The sequence below is a fragment of the Trachypithecus francoisi genome, unplaced genomic scaffold (genome assembly GCF_009764315.1).
Source record: "Trachypithecus francoisi isolate TF-2019V2 unplaced genomic scaffold, Tfra_2.0 Lachesis_group10, whole genome shotgun sequence".
Taxonomy (NCBI): Eukaryota; Metazoa; Chordata; class Mammalia; order Primates; family Cercopithecidae; genus Trachypithecus; species Trachypithecus francoisi.
In genome coordinates this window covers 33,309,746-33,326,047 of record NW_022681455.1, presented here as the reverse complement: position 1 = coordinate 33,326,047, position 16,302 = coordinate 33,309,746, and positions in this window count along the sequence as shown.

The window sequence follows — 16,302 nt, the reverse complement described above, 5'->3', positions numbered from 1 at the left end:
TTGGGAGGCAGAGGCGGGCGGATCACCTGAGGAGTTCGAGACCGGCCTGACCAATATCATGAAACCCCATCTCTACTAAAGATACAAAAAGTAGCTGGGCGTGGTGGCATATGCCTGTAATCCCAGCTACTCAGTAGGCTGAGACAGGAGAATCGCTTGAACCCCAGAGGCAGAAATTTTGCAGTGAGCTGAGATTGCGCCATTGTACTCCAGCCTGGACAACAAGAGCGAAACTCTGTCTCAAGAAAAAAAAAACAGAAAGAAATAAATTATGGTTTAGGAGTCATGCAGGTGAAGGCTACAAGATTCTGACCCTCCCTAAACATCTCCTAAGATCAGTGCTTGAGACATTTTGCAGACCCTGCACTTGATGGATCAGCTGGCCCCACCAGATTGATTAACTGGCTCATCTGATCTTATGGCCCCCACCCAGGAACTGACTCAGCACAAGAAGACAGTTTAGACTCCCTATGATCTGACCAGTCAGCACTGCTGGCTCACTGGCTTCCCCTGACCCACCAAGTTGTCCTTAAAAACTCTGCTCCCCAGGCTGGGCGAGGTGGCTTGTGCCTGTAATCGCAGCACTTTGGGAGGCTGAGGCAGGTGGATCACCTGAGGTCAGGAGTTCAAGATCAGCCTGGCCAACATGGTGAAACCCCGTCTCTAAAAATACAAAAATCAGCCGGGCATGGTGGCACAGGCCTGTAATCCCAGCTACTGAGGCTGAGGCAGGAGAATCACTTGAACCTGGGAGGTGAAGGTTGCAGTGAGCCAAGATTTTGCCATTGCACTCCAGCCTGGGCGACAGAGAGAGACTCCGTCTCAAAAAACAGAACAAAACAACAACAACAAAAACAAACTCTGCTCCCCGAATTCTCAGGCAGACTGATTTGAGTAATAATAAAACTCTAGTCCCCCACACAGCAGGCTCTGTGTGAATTACTCTTTCTCTATTGCAATTCCTCTGTCTTGAGAAATCTGTCTAGGCAGCGGGCAAAGTAAACATACTGGGCGGTTACAAGACCAGCCTAGTTAACATGGTGAAACCCCATCTCTACAAAAAATACAAAAATTAGCTGGGTGTGGTGGTGCATTCCTGTAGTCCCAGCTTCTCAGAAGGCTGAAGTGAGAGGATGGCATGAGTCCAGGAAATGGAGGTTACAGTGACCCAAGATCAAGCCACTGTATTCCAGCATGGGCAACAGAGCCAGATCCTATACCAAAAAAAAAAAAAAAAAGCCATACATTTTTTTTTTTTTGCACCATTTCAACCAGTGCATTGTGACGGCTCTGCCCATTAGCTAAATCTAGCTAATCAGTATAAGCATCTGCCCAGTCTGCCCATCTGGCTGGACTTCTCCAGGGAAAGTCTACACTGACACTGAAAGTCTGGCCACAGAAGCTGTTATTCCTTAAAAGTGCCAGGCCTTCACATTGAAAGCGTAAAACAGTTTTCTCCCTTCTCTTCTTCTCTTTTGAAATTATGAAATACTTAAGTAGAAAACTACATAGAATAGCTATAATGAACCTGTCTGGGTCAAAGGAAAACTTCCCTTTCGCCCTCTGAAGGTTGGCTGGAAAATCAACTCACAAAGACAGATGCAGGCTGGGCATGGTGGCTCACACCTGTAATTCCAGCACTTTGGGAGGTCAAGTCAGGTGGATCACCTGAGGTCAGGAGTTCAAAACCAGCCTGGAAACATGGTGAAAATACAAAAATTAGCTGGGCGCAGTGGCGTGTGCTTGTAATCCCAGTTACTCGGGAGGCTGAGACAGGAGAATCATTTGAGCCCAGGAGGTGGAGATTGCAGTGAGCTGAGATTGTGCCATTGCACTCCAGCCTTGTCGACAGAATGAGAGTCTAGAAAAAAAAAAAAAAAAGATGCATTGGAGAAGAGGCATATAAATGGATTAATCTGTACACAGAGAGAACCACAGAGTGATTAACCAATCCACAACAGAGTTCAGGAGCTTATTTACCATCCTGGCAAAACAGGTTATGGGATAGGGAATAGGAATTCTATTGAGGGGCCATAGGGGATTACTAGGGAGAATAAATGGGCCCAGAGATAGAGATTAATTTTTGAATAGTTCTCTGTGGAATTTGAATGAGCCTGAGAGACAGACTCTCTTGGGAAAGGACCTGCTTAGGTGTGATTCCATTCCTGATCTTATAGGGAGGGGAAGAGAAAACAATTGTTATTTGTGATATGTCTGGACTTGAAGCAGATAAAGGAACTTCAGAGAACAACTCATCCTGGCTTGTGGGAGAGCCGGTTGAGAAGAGAGGCCAGGGAAACCTTGAAGTTTCTTCTTCAGTTCAGCATGTCAGCATATTTTGGGGTATTAATTTCTGAGCCTCAACAAACCTCACAGACTCACTACTTCCTTATACAACTGTAAACAAACTTTTTTTTTTTGAGACAGAGTCCCACCCTGTCACCCAGGCTGGAGTGCAGTGGCAGAATCTCAACTCACAGCAACCTCTACCCCCTAGGTTCAAGCAATTCTTGCCTCAGCCTCCCGAGTAGCTGGGATTACAGGCCTGTGCTGCCCCAGCCGGCTAATTTTTGCATTTTTAATAGAGATGGGGTTTCACCATGTTGGCCAGGCTGGTTTCGAACTCCTGACCTCAGGTGATCCACCCGCTTCGGCCTCCCAAAGTGCTAGGATTACAGGTGTGAGCCACCACGGCCGGCCTCTTTTTTTTGTTTTTTTGTTTTTTTTTTTGACACTGAGTTTCGATCTGTCACCCAGGCTGGAGTGCAATGGCAGGATCTTGGCTCACTGCAACCTCCACCTCCCGGGTTCAAGCAATTCTCCTGCCTCAGCCTTCTGAGCAGCTGGGATTACAGGTGCCTACACCATGCTTGGCTAATTTGTTTACATTATGAATAGAGACGGGGTTTCACCATGTTGCCCAGGCTGGTCTCCAACTCTTGACCTCAGATGATCCGCCCACCTCAGCCTCCCAGAGTGCTGGGATTACCTCTTTTTTTTTTTTTTTAAGGGGGTGGAGTTGGGGGTGTCTCACTATGTTGCCCAGGCTGGTCTCCAACACCTGGGCTCAAGTGTTCCTCCCACCTGCCTCGGCCTCCCAAAGTGCTGAAATTACAGGCATGCACCACGGTGCCTGACCTAAACTGTTTTCTTCCACCATACTCTTGTTACCTGAAAAAAAACGGGGTTTGTTTGCCTGGCAAATAACAAATGACTCTCCACAAGGCAGGTTTTAATTAATAGGAGTTCAATTACTCGTCACAAGTAAGAAGAGCACTGGGAGGATTCTCCAAAGCAGTGTCCCCCGAGGAGAAGTGACAGGAGGATTTTAGGGGGCGATGGGGAGGGGAGAGAGTGCCTCATTGCCTGTAGAGGACTGGTGCCAGTTGTGGAAACACAGTGAATCATCACGCCCGCACACAGGTCACACGCTATGAGAATGAAGCCACAGCTCCTCCCTGGATGGAGACTTCAGCATGGTAATGAGGAACTTTCACTCGGGTTTATCTACAAGTTGCTGGGGTCTGCCAGGAGCCAGTTTTAACCAGCCAGGTGACTGCATTCAACACAGGGTTTAGGAAAAAAGAGGCTGCAGGGCAGGAGGCTGTAAAACAGGCCAATTGCTCAGGATGATTAAATTTCTATAATCCCTGAAGACCCTCCCTGTCTGCTCACACAACACAAAACACTTGTGACCAGATGTGTGGGACTTTTTCCCCGTACACCAAGCAGTTATCCAGCAAACACTGAGTGTCCTATTCGATTCAGTTCAGACACTAGCTACATGGAGATGGTATCAGATTCCACAGGTGGAGGGCTGAGTCCCAAAAGACTGCCCCCCACTTTAGATGCCAGTTCCAAGACTAAGGCTGTGATCTGTGCTTCTGACAAACCCGCTATAAATCAGGGTTCCCACAACCCCCTCCTTGGCTTCATAATTTGCTAGGATTGCTAACAGAACTCAGGCAAACACATTTATCACTTAATTATAAAGGATATTATAAAAGATATAGATGAATAGCTAGATTTAAAAGATGCATAGAGTAGGCCGGGCGCGGTGGCTCAAGCCTGTAATCCCAGCACTTTGGGAGGCCGAGACGGGCGGATCACGAGGTCAGGAGATCGAGACCATCCTGGCTAACACGGTGAAACCCCGTCTCTATTAAAAATACAAAAAACTAGCCGGGCGTCGAGGCGGGCGCCTGTAGTCCCAGCTACTCCGGAGGCTGAGGCAGGAGAATGGCGTAAAACCCGGGAGGCGGAGCTTGCAGTGAGCTGAGATCCGGCCACTGCACTCCAGCCCGGGCGAAAGAGCAAGACTCCGTCTCAAAAAAAAAAAAAAAAAAAAAAAAAAAGATGCATAGAGTGAGCTTTGGGGAGGAAGGGACTTGGCGCTTCCATGGCCCATCTGGGAACCACCCTCCCAGCACCTCTAAGTGTCGGTACCCTGCCAGCCCATCAGTTCTTTTTTTTTTTTTTTTTTTTTTCCCTTTTGAGAGGCAGTTGTACTCTGTTGCCCAGACTGGAATGCAGTGGCCTGATCTCGGCTCATCACAACCTCTGCCTCCTGGGTTCAAGCGATTCTCCTGCCTCAGCCTCCCCAGTAGCTGGGACTACAGGGGTGCACCACCATGCCTGGCTAATTTTTGTATTTTTAGTAGAGACAGGGGTTTCACTATGTTGGCCAGGCTGGTCTCAAACTCCTGACCTCGTCATTCAACTGCCTCAGCCTCCCAAAGTGCTGGGATTACAGGCATGAGCCACCGTTCCCAGCCAAAAAAGGAGTTTTTATAAAGCTTAATCTTCAAACACCACTACTTTTCCTGGAAGTTGGTGGGTGAGGCTGAAAATTCCAAATCTACTCCTTTAATACCTTGGTCTTTCTGGTGACCAACCCCATCCTGAGGCTACTTAGGGGCCTCACCCTAACTCATCTCATTAGCATAAACTCTGGTGTGATCCGAAAGAGCTCATTATGAATAATAAAAGACACTCCTGGCCTGGCACTGTGGCCCAACACTTTGGGAAGCAGAGGCAGGAGGATCACTTGAGCCCAAGAGTTCAAAACCAGTCTGACAACATAGTAATTTGCCTGTTTCTATTCGAGTAAAAAAAAAAAAAGTTAAAAAATAAAACAGCATGCCGGGCGCGGTGGCTCAAGCCTGTAATCCCAGCACTTTGGGAGGCCGAGACGGGTGGATCACGAGGTCAGGAGATCGAGACCATCCTGGTCTACACGGTGAAACCCCGTCTCTACTAAAAAATACAAAAAACTAGCCGGGCGAGATGGCGGGCGCCTGTAGTCCCAGCTACTCGGGAGGCTGAGGCAGGAGAATGTCCTAAACCCGGGAGGCGGAGCTTGCAGTGAGCGGAGATCTCGCCACTGCACTCCAGCCTGGGCGACAGAGCTAGACTCCGTCTCAAAAAAAAAAAAAAAAAAAAACAGCAGCCGGGTGAGGTGGGTTACACCTGTAATTCCAGCACTTCAGGAGGCTGAGGCAGGCGGATCACAAGGTCAGGAGTTCGAGACCAGCCTGGCCAATATGATGAAAGCACGTCTCTACTAAAACTACAAAAATTAGCCTGGCGTGGGGGTACACATCTGTAATCCCAGCTACTCGGGAGGCTGAAGCAGGACAATTGCTTCAACCCGGGAGGTGAAGGTTGCAGTGAGCCGAGATCATGCCATTGCACTCCAACCTGGGTGACAAGAGCAAGACTCCGTCTCAAAAAAAATAAAAGACACTCATCACTCTGGAAATTCCAAGTGTTAGGAGTTCTGTGATGGGAACAGGAACAAAGATCAAATATATTTCACATTATACCACACCAACACTAATAATTTACCCTCTTTTTTTTTTTTTTTTTTTGAGACAGAGTCTCGCTCTGTTGCCCAGGCTGGAGTACATTGGCGCAACCTCGGCTCACTGCAGGCTCCGCCTCCCAGGTTCACGCCATTCTCATGCCTCAGCCTCCCGAGTAGCTGAGACTACAGGCACTCGCCACCTCGCCCGGCTAATTTTTTGTTTTTTTGTTTTTTTGTTTTTTGAGACGGAGTCTCGCTCTGCCACCCAGGCTGGAGTGCTGTGGCCGGATCTCAGCTCACTGCAAACTCCGCCTACCGGGTTCACGCCATTCTCCTGCCTCAGCCTCCTGAGTAGCTGGGACTACAGGCGACCGCCACCTCGCCCGGCTAATTTTTTGTATTTTTTATTTTTTTATTTTTATTTTTATTTATTTATTTATTTATTATTTTTTTTTTTGAGACGGAGTCTTGCTCTGCCACCCTGGCTGGAGTGCAGTGGACGGATCTCAGCTCACTGCAAGCTCCGCCTCCCGGGTTTACGCCATTCTCCTGCCTCAGCCTCCCAAGTAGCTGGGACTACAGGCGCCCGCCTCGTCGCCCGGCTAGTTTTTTGTATTTTTAAGTAGAGACAGGGTTTCACCGTATTAGCCAGGATGGTCTCGATCTCCTGACCTCGTGATCCGCCCGTCTCGGCCTCCCAAAGTGCTGGGATTACAGGCTTGAGCCACCGCGCCCGGCCTAATTTTTTGTATTTTTAGTAGAGACGGGGATTCACTGTGTTAGGCAGGATGGTCTCGATCTCCTGACCTTGTGATCTGCCCGCCTCAGCCTCCCAGAGTGCTGGGATTACAGACGTGAGCCACCGCACCCAGCCAATTTGCCCTCTTTTTAAAATAAGTAACACAGGTCCAGCACGGTGGCTCATGCCCGTAATCCCAGGACTTTGGGAGGCCGCCCTGGGCTGATCACCTGAGGTCAGGAGTTCTAGATCAGCCTGGCCAACATGGCAAAACCCCGTCTCTACTAAAATACACAAATTAGCTGGACATGGTGGCGGGCACCTGTAATCCTCAGCCTCCTGAGTGGCTGGGATTACAGGTACCCACCACCATGCCCGGCTAATTTTTTGTATTTTTAGTAGAGACGGGATTTCACTATGTTGGCCAGGCTGGTCTCGATCTCCTGCCTCAGGCTGAGGCAGGAGAATTGCTTGAGCCTGGGAGGCAGAGGTTGCAGTAAGCTGAGATACTGCCACTGCACTCCAGCCTGAGCAACAGAGCAAGACTCTATATCAAAAAAAAAAAAAAAAAAAAGGCTGGGCGTGGTGGCTCACGCCTGTAATCCCAGCACTTTGGGAGTCAGGAGATCGAGACCATCCTTGCTAACACGGTGAAACCCCGTCTCTACTAAAAATATTAAAAATTAGCCGGGCGTGGTGGCGGGCGCCTGTAGTCCCAGCTACTCGGGAGGCTGAGGTAGGATAATGGAGTAAACCTGGGAGGCGGAGCTTGCAGTGATCCGAGATTGCACCACTGTACTCCAGCCTGGGTGACAGAGTAGACTCCGTCTCAAAAATATATATAAATAAATTAAAAAACAGGAAATTTCAGTACTGATAAATTTCACACTTTGGAAACATAGAATCATCACAGAGAAGAATCACAAGAGTAGGTTTTAAAAATAACCTGGGGCTAGATGCAGTGAGGTGACTCACACCTGTAATCCCAGCACTTTGGAAGGCCGACGGGGGTAGATCACTACAAGCTAGAGGTTGAGAGTTCAAAACCAGCCTGGTCAAAATGGCAAAACCCTGTCTCTACTAAAAATATAAATATAAGCGAGGCATGGTGGCACACACCTGTAATCCCAGCTACTAGGGAGACTGAGGAAGGAGAATCGCTTGAACCCAGGAGGCGGAGGTTGCAGTGAGCCAAGATCATGCCACTGCACTCCAGCCGGGGTGACAGACCAAGGCTCTATCTCAAAAAAAAAAAAATAAAAAAACATAACCTGGTGGATGGCTTTCAATAAATAATAAATATGATATGTCAACATCCATACAGATTGTACACATATTCGGCCTTTTTCCTTTTTTTTATTTTTCTTTTCTTTTCTTTTATATATATTTTTTGAGACGGAGTTTCACTCTTGTTGCCCAGGCTGGAGTGCAGTGGCGCAATCTTGGCTCACCACAACCTCCGCCTCCCAGGTTCAAGCGATTCTCCTGTCTCAGCCTCCTGAGTAGCTGTGATTACAAACATGTGCCATCACGCCCGGCTAATTTTGTATTTTTAGTAGAGATGGGGTTTCTCCATGTTGGTCAGGCTGGTCTCGAACTCCCGACCTCAGGTGGTCCGCCCACCTTGGCGTCCCAAAGTGCTGGGATTACAGGCATGAGCCACCACATCTGGCCAATTCGGCTTTTTTCCTGGACTTGATTGGTACTGGAAGCATTTATTTTACTTTTGAATACATGATACAACTGCAGGGTTTGAAGTGTAAAAGAAGAAAAAGGGTATGTGTGACAATCTCCCTGCCACTTCATCCCTCATCCACATACTTCTCTGCCCTGAAGACAACGAATGTCATCAATTTCTTCCAAACTTTATTTATTTATTTATGGATTATAATTATTTTCTTTTTTTGAGATGAAATCTTCCTTTGTTGCCCAAGCTGGAGTGCGGTGGTGCGATCTTGGCTCACTGCAGCCTTTGTCTCCCAGGTGTAAGTGATTCTCTTGCCTTAGTCTCCTGAGTAGCTGGGTTTACAGGCCCGTGCCACCACACCCAGCTAATTTTTGTAGTTTTAGTAGAGACAGAGTTTCACCATGTTGCTCAGGCTGGTCTTAAACTCCTGACCTCAGGTGATCCACCAGCCTCAGCCTCCCAAAGTGCTGGGATTACAGGCGTAAGCCAACACACCTGGCCTATTTTATTATATTTATTTATTTATTATTATTTATTTATTTATTTATTTTTTTTTTTGAGACGGAGTCTTGCTCTTCACCAGGCTGGAGTGCAGTGGCCGATCTCAGCTCACTGCCAGCTCACTGCAAGCTCCGCCTCCGGGTTCACGCCATTTCCCGCCTCAGCCTCCGAGTAGCTGGGACTACAGGCGCCCGCCACCTCGCCCGGCTAGTTTTTGTATTTTTTGTAGAGACGGGGTTTCACCGTGTTAGCCAGGATGGTCTCGATCTCCGACCTCGTGATCCACCCGTATCGGCCTCCCAAAGGCTGGGGATTACAGGCTTGAGCACCGCGCACCGCCGGCTATTTATTTATTTATTTAGAGACGAGTTCACTCTGTCACCAGGCTGGAAGCAGTGGTGCTATCTCGGGTAATTGAACATCCACCTCCTAGGTCCAGCATTTTCCGGCCTCACCCTCCAGAGTAGCTGGATTACAGGAGCCCACCACCACGCCCAGGCAATTTTTTTTTTTTTTTTTTTTTCTTTGAGACAGAGTCTCACTCTGGCGCCAGGTGGAGTGCAGTGGCGCAATCTCGTTCCCTGCCAGCTCGCTATTCTCCTGCCTCAGCCTCCCGAGTAGCTGGAACTACAGGCACCCGCCACCAAGCCGGCTAATTTTTTTTTTTTTAGTAGAGAGACCATGGTAGCCAGAATGGTCTCAATTCTGACCTCGTGATCCACCCGTCTCGGCCTCCCAAAGTGCTGGGATTACAGGCTTGAGCCACCGCGGCCTTTTATTTATTTATTTAGAGACAGAGTCTCACTCTGTCACCCAGGCTGGAATGCAGTGGTGCTATCTCGGGTAATTGAACCTCCACCTCCTAGGTTCCAGCTTTCTGCCTCCCCTCAGAGTAGCTGGATTACAGGAGCCCACCACCACGCCCAGGCAATTTTTTTTTTTTTTTTTTTTCTTTGAGACAGAGTCTCACTCTGTCGCCCAGGCTGGAGTGCAGTGGCGCAATCTCGTTCACTGCCAGCTCCGCTATTCTCCTGCCTCAGCCTCCCAAGTAGCTGGAACTACAGGCACCCGCCACCAAGCCCGGCTAATTTTTTTATTTTTTTAGTAGAGACCATGTTAGCCAGAATGGTCTCAATCTCCTGACCTCGTGATCTGCCCGCCTCGGCCTCCCAAAGTGCTGGGATTACACACCCAGGTAATTTTTGTATTTTTAGTAGAGACAGGGTTTCGCTCTGTTGGCCAGGCTGGTCTTGAACTCCTGACTACAAGTGATCCACCCGCGTCAGCCTTCCAAAGTGCTGGGATTACAGGCATGAGCCACCGTGCCAGGCCTATTATTTTTAAATTGACAGATACATTTTATGTATTTATCATATACAACATGATGGTTTGATTTTGGTTTGGTTATTTATTAATTAAATATTTATTTATTTTTTGAGACACATTCTAGCTCTGTTGCCCAGACTGTAGTGCAGTAGCGTGATCTTCTTGGCTCACTGCAACTTCAACCTCCTGGATTCAAGAGATTCTCATGCCTCAGCCTCCAGAGTAGCTGGGACTACAAGCATGCACCATCATGTCCAGTTAATTTTTGTATTTTTTTATAGAGATGGGGTTTCTCCTTGTTGGCCAGGTTGGTCCTGAGCTCCTGGCCTCAAGTGATCCGTCCACGTCAGCCTCCCGAAGTGCTGGGATTACAGGCGTGAGCCACTGCGACTGGCCTGCTTTTTTATTTTTATTTTCATTATTTTTTTGAGACAGTTTTACTGTGTCGCCTAGACTGGGGTGCACTCCCACAGTCATGGCTCATTGCAGTCTCGAACACCTGGGCTCCAGTGATCCTCCCACCTCAGCCTTTAGCTGGAACTACAAGCTCCAGCCACCACGCCCAGCTAATTTTTTGCATTTTTGCAGAGACATGGTCTGCCTATGTTGCCCAAGCTGTTTTCAAACTCTTGGGTTCACACAATCCTCTTGCCTTGGCCTACCAAAGCACTGGGATTTCAGGTGTGAGCCTCTGTGCCCAGCCTAATTCTTAGTTTTTTCCATACCTATTACATGCTATTTTGAAGCATATATAAACTTGGAATGACTAAATCTAGCTAATTAACATGTGCATTACCTCACATATTTATCATTTTGTAGTGAGAACACAAAATTCAATCTCTTAACATTTTTCAAGAATACAATGTATTGGTTTGTTTTGTGTTGTTTTGTTTTTTTCTTGAGATGGAGTTTCACTCTGTCATCCAGGCTGCAGTACAGTGGCTTGATCTCGGCTCACTGCAAGCTCCGCCTCCTGGGTTCACGCCATTCTTCTGCCTCAGCCTCCCGAGTAGCTGGGACTACAGGTATCTGCCACCACGCAGATAATTTTTGGTTTTTTTTTTTTTTGTATTTTTAGTAGAGACGGGGTTTCACTGTGTTAGCCAGGATGGTCTCGATCTCCTGACCTCGTGATCCTCCCGCCTTGGCCTCCCAAAGTGCTGGGATTACAGGCATGAGCCACCACGCCTGGCCTGTTTTGTTTTGGTTTTTTTTGGGGAGGGAGTCTTGCTATGATGCCCAGGCTGAGGTACAATAGTGCAATCTGTCTCACTGCAACCTCTGCCTCCCGGGTTCATGAGATTCTCCTGCCTCAGCCTCCCATGTAGCTGGGACTACAGGTGCGTGCCACCACACCCAGCTAATTTTTGTATTTTTAGTAGTGACGGGGTTTCACCACATTGGCCAGGCTGGTCTCGAACTCCTGACCTCAGGTGATCTGCCCTCCTTAGCCTCCCAAAGTGCTGGAATTACAGGCGTAACCCACCACGCCTGGCCTACAATACATTGTTATTAACTCTAGTCATCATGCTGTACCAAATTTTAAATAGGAGGATATTCTACATGTTCTACAACTTGCTTTTTTTTTCTGATGTATTTCATATTTTTGAGTCTTATATTTTGATGTTTTTTGTTTTTTCCTTTTTGAAATCTTTAGACCCAGTTAGTTCATTTTATGTTGTAGAACAGTGCTGTCCAATAGAACTTTCTGCAATGATGGAAATTTTCTATATCAGCATCGTCTAATATGGTACTCACTAATCACATGTGGCTGCTGAGCACTTGAAGTGTGGCTAATGTGACTAAAGAACTAATTTTTGAGACGGAGTCTTGCTCTGTCGCCAGGCCGGAGTGCAGTGGTGTGATCTCAGCTCACTGCAACCTCCACCTCCACGGTTCGAGCGATTCTCTTGCCTCAGCCTCCTGAGTAGCTGGGACTGCAGGCGTGTGCCACCACACCCAGCTAATGTGGGTATTTTTAGTAGAGATTGGGTTTCACCCTGTTGGCCAGGATGGTCTCGATCCCTTGACCTCCTGATCTGCCCACCTTGGTCTCCCAAAGTGCTGGGATTGCAGGCATGAGCCACTGTGCCTGGCCAAGGAACTAAATTTAAAATTTTAAAATGTGAAACATAGACATAATTTTAATTATTTAAGTTTAAGTTTATTTATTTATTTATTTATTTATTTATTTATTTTGAGACGGAGTCTCACTCTATTGCCCGGGCTGGAGTGCAGTGGCTGGATCTCAGCTCACTGCAAGCTCCGCCTCCCGGGTTTACACCATTCTCCTGCCTCAGACTCCCGAGTAGCTGGGACTACAGGTGCCCACCACCGTGCCCGGCTAGTTTTTTTGTATTTTTTTTTTTTTTTTTAGTAGAGATGGGGTTTCACCGTGTTAGCCAGGATGGTCTCGATCTCCTGACCTTGTGATCCACCCGTCTCGGCCTCTCAAAGTGCTGGGATTACAGGCTTGAGCCACCGCGCCCGGCCTTAAGTTTAAGTTTAAATAGCCACATGTGGCTCATTGCTACCATGTTGGATAATGCAGCTCTTTAAAATTCAATTATATAGATATATCACAAATAATGTATCCATTCTTCTGTTTATGGTTTTTAAAATATTTCCAATTACTTTATATACTACTATATTAAAAAATGCTGCGGCCGGGCGTGGTGGCTCACGCCTGTAATCCCAGCACTTTGGGAGGCAGAGGCGGGCGGATCACGAGGTCAGGAGATCGAGACCATCCTGGCTAACATGGTGAAACCCCGTCTCTACTAAAAATACAAAAAATTAGCCAGACGTGGTGGCAGGCACCTGTAGTCCCAGCTACTCCGGAGGCTGAGGCAGGAGAATGGCGTGAACCGGGAGGTGGAGTTTGCAGTGAGCCGAGATCCAGCCTGGGCAACAGAGTGAGACTCTGTCTCAAAAAAAAAAAAAAAAAAAAAAATGCTGCAATGAACATACTTCTGCATGCCTTCTTGAGCAAATGTGGGAGAGGCTGGGCATAAGCTCATAAGTAGAACTGTATTATCAACTCTACTAGATATTGCCAAATGGTCTCCACAGTAGTTTTTCCAGTTTACACTCCCATCCACTAGAAGAGAGTCCCTGTTGCCCCAGAGCTTCAACAACATCTGATATTCCCAAACCTGTCTTTGCCAACTTAATGAATGTCACCTTGTTATTTTATTATTTTATTTTATTTTATTTATTATTTTGAGACGGAGTCTCACTCTATTGCCCGGGCTGGAGTGCAGTGGCTGGATCTCAGCTCACTGCAAGCTCCGCCTCCCGGGTTTACACCATTCTCCTGCCTCAGACTCCCGAGTAGCTGGGACTACAGGTGCCCACCACCGTGCCCGGCTAGTTTTTTGTATTTTTTTTTTTTTTTTTAGTAGAGATGGGGTTTCACCGTGTTAGCCAGGATGGTCTCGATCTCCTGACCTTGTGATCCACCCGTCTCGGCCTCCCAAAGTGCTGGGATTACAGGCTGAGCCACCGCGCCCGGCCTTAAGTTTAAGTTTAAATAGCCACATGTGGCTCATTGCTACCATGTTGGATAATGCAGCTCTTTAAAATTCAATTATATAGATATATCACAAATAATGTATCCATTCTTCTGTTTATGGTTTTTAAAATATTTCCAATTACTTTATATACTACTATATTAAAAAATGCTGCGGCCGGGCGTGGTGGCTCACGCCTGTAATCCCAGCACTTTGGGAGGCAGAGGCGGGCGGATCACGAGGTCAGGAGATCGAGACCATCCTGGCTAACATGGTGAAACCCCGTCTCTACTAAAAATACAAAAAATTAGCCAGACGTGGTGGCAGGCACCTGTAGTCCCAGCTACTCCGGAGGCTGAGGCAGGAGAATGGCGTGAACCCGGGAGGTGGAGTTTGCAGTGAGCCGAGATCGGGCCACTGCACTCCAGCCTGGGCAACAGAGTGAGACTCTGTCTCAAAAAAAAAAAAAAAAAAAATGCTGCAATGAACATACTTCTGCATGCCTTCTTGAGCAAATGTGGGAGAGGCTGGGCATAAGCTCATAAGTAGAACTGTATTATCAACTCTACTAGATATTGCCAAATGGTCTCCACAGTAGTTTTTCCAGTTTACACTCCCATCCACTAGAAGAGAGTCCCTGTTGCCCCAGAGCTTCAACAACATCTGATATTCCCAAACCTGTCTTTGCCAACTTAATGAATGTCACCTTGTTATTTTATTATTTTATTTTATTTTATTTATTTATTTATTTTTGAGACGGAGTCTCGCTCTGTCGCCCAAGCTGGAGTGCAGTGGCCAGATCTCAGCTCACTGCAAGCTCCGCCTCCCGGGTTCACGCCATTCTCCTCCCTCAGCCTCCTGAGTAGCTGGGACTACAGGCGCCCGCCACCTCGCCCGGCTAGTTTTTTGTATTTTTTAGTAGAGACGGGGTTTCACCGCGTTAGCCAGGATGGTCTCGATCTCCTGACCTTGTGATCCGCCCGCCTCTGCCTCCCAAAGTGCTGGGATTACAGGCATGAGCCACCGCACCCGGCACTGGTTTTTTTTTTTTTTTTTTTTTTTTTTTTGTATTTTTAGTAGAGAAAGGGTTTCACCATGTTGGCCAGGCTGGTTTCAAATTCCTGACCTCAAGTGACCCGCCCACCTCAGCCTCCCAAAGTGCTAGGATTACAGGCATGAGCCACCATGCCTGGCCAGATAACCAGCATTTTTTAGAGTTAAACACAGATTTGCCATACAAACAAAGATTCTCTCCTGACCAAATGCACACCAGGTTCTTCTGAACCCTTTCTCAGTTAGGCCTCAATCTTGGATGATAAGGACTTTTTTTTTTTTGAGACGGAGTCTTGCTGTGTCACCTAGTCGGGAGTGCAGTGGTAAGATCTCAGCTGACTGCAACCTCCGCCTCCTGGGTTCAGGCGATTCAACTGCATCAGCCTCCTGAGTAGCTGGGATTACAGGCACCTGCTACTACGCCTGGCTAATTTTTGTACTTTTAGTAGAGACGGGGTTTTACTATGTTGGCCAGGCTGGTCTCGAACTCCTGACATCAGGTGATCCGCCCACCTCAGCCTCCCAAAGTGCTGGGATTACAGACGTGAGCTACTGTGTCCGACCTGATAAAGACTTTTATGAACACTAACATAGTTTCTAACAGTTCAAGGCCACATCTCTAGGATGACCCTAATGCCCTTTAAAGTGTCTGACTGAGAGAACTCAAGGCTGCCAAAAGAATGTACTGTTTGTTCCAGTCCACAGCTGAAGGTAGGGCTCCTGTTATCCCAGCTGCTGTGAGAGTGTAGGAGCCTAGTGATAAGCCCCAGCTAACAAGCCCAGGTGGGCTTAACACAGACCAACCCCCTTCCCACTTTTTGTAATCTGTCACTTCTCTGACGTCATTGAGCCCCCACTCACCCTGTCTATTCTTTCATTCTCGCTTTAAAATGCCCAGTTATCTCTACAAATCAAAGTTGAGCTCAGTTCAAGCTAGACTCTTTTCCCTATTGCAGTAGTATGTCACTGATTACCATCTGTTCTTACCACTTTATTTATTTATTTATTTATTGAGACAGAGTCTTGCTCTGTTGCTCAGGTTGGAGTGCAGTGGCGTGATCTCTGCTCACTGCAAGCTCCACCCCCCAGGTTCATGCCATTCTCCTGCCTCAGCCTCCCGAGCAGCTGGGACTACAGGCACCCGCCACCATGCCCATCTAATTTTTTTGTATTTTTAGTAGAGATGGGGTTTCACCATGGTGGCCAGGATGGTCTTGATCTCCTGACCTCGTGATCTGCCCGCCTCAGTCTCCCAAAGTGCTGGGATTACAGGCATGAGCCACCACGCCCGGCCACCACTTTATTTATTTATTTATTATTTTTTTGGACAGAGACTTGCTACGTGGCCCAGGCTGGAGTGCAATGGCACAATCTTGGTTTACTGCAACCTCCGCCTCCTGGGTTCAAGCGCTTCTCCTGCCTCAGTCTCTTGAGTAGCTGGGATTACAGGTGTGCACCACCATGCCCACCTAATTTTTGTATTTTAGTAGAGATGGGGTTTCACCATGTTGGTCAGGCTGGTCTCGAATTCCTTACCTCAAGTGATCCTCCTGCCTCGGGCTCCCAAAGTGTGGGGATTACAGGCGTGAGCCACTGTGCCTGTCCTGTCCTTACCACTTTAGCTAGTGTCTGGCTTTGTTTATCTATGAGATGATCCAGCAATTCCACTCCCAGGTAT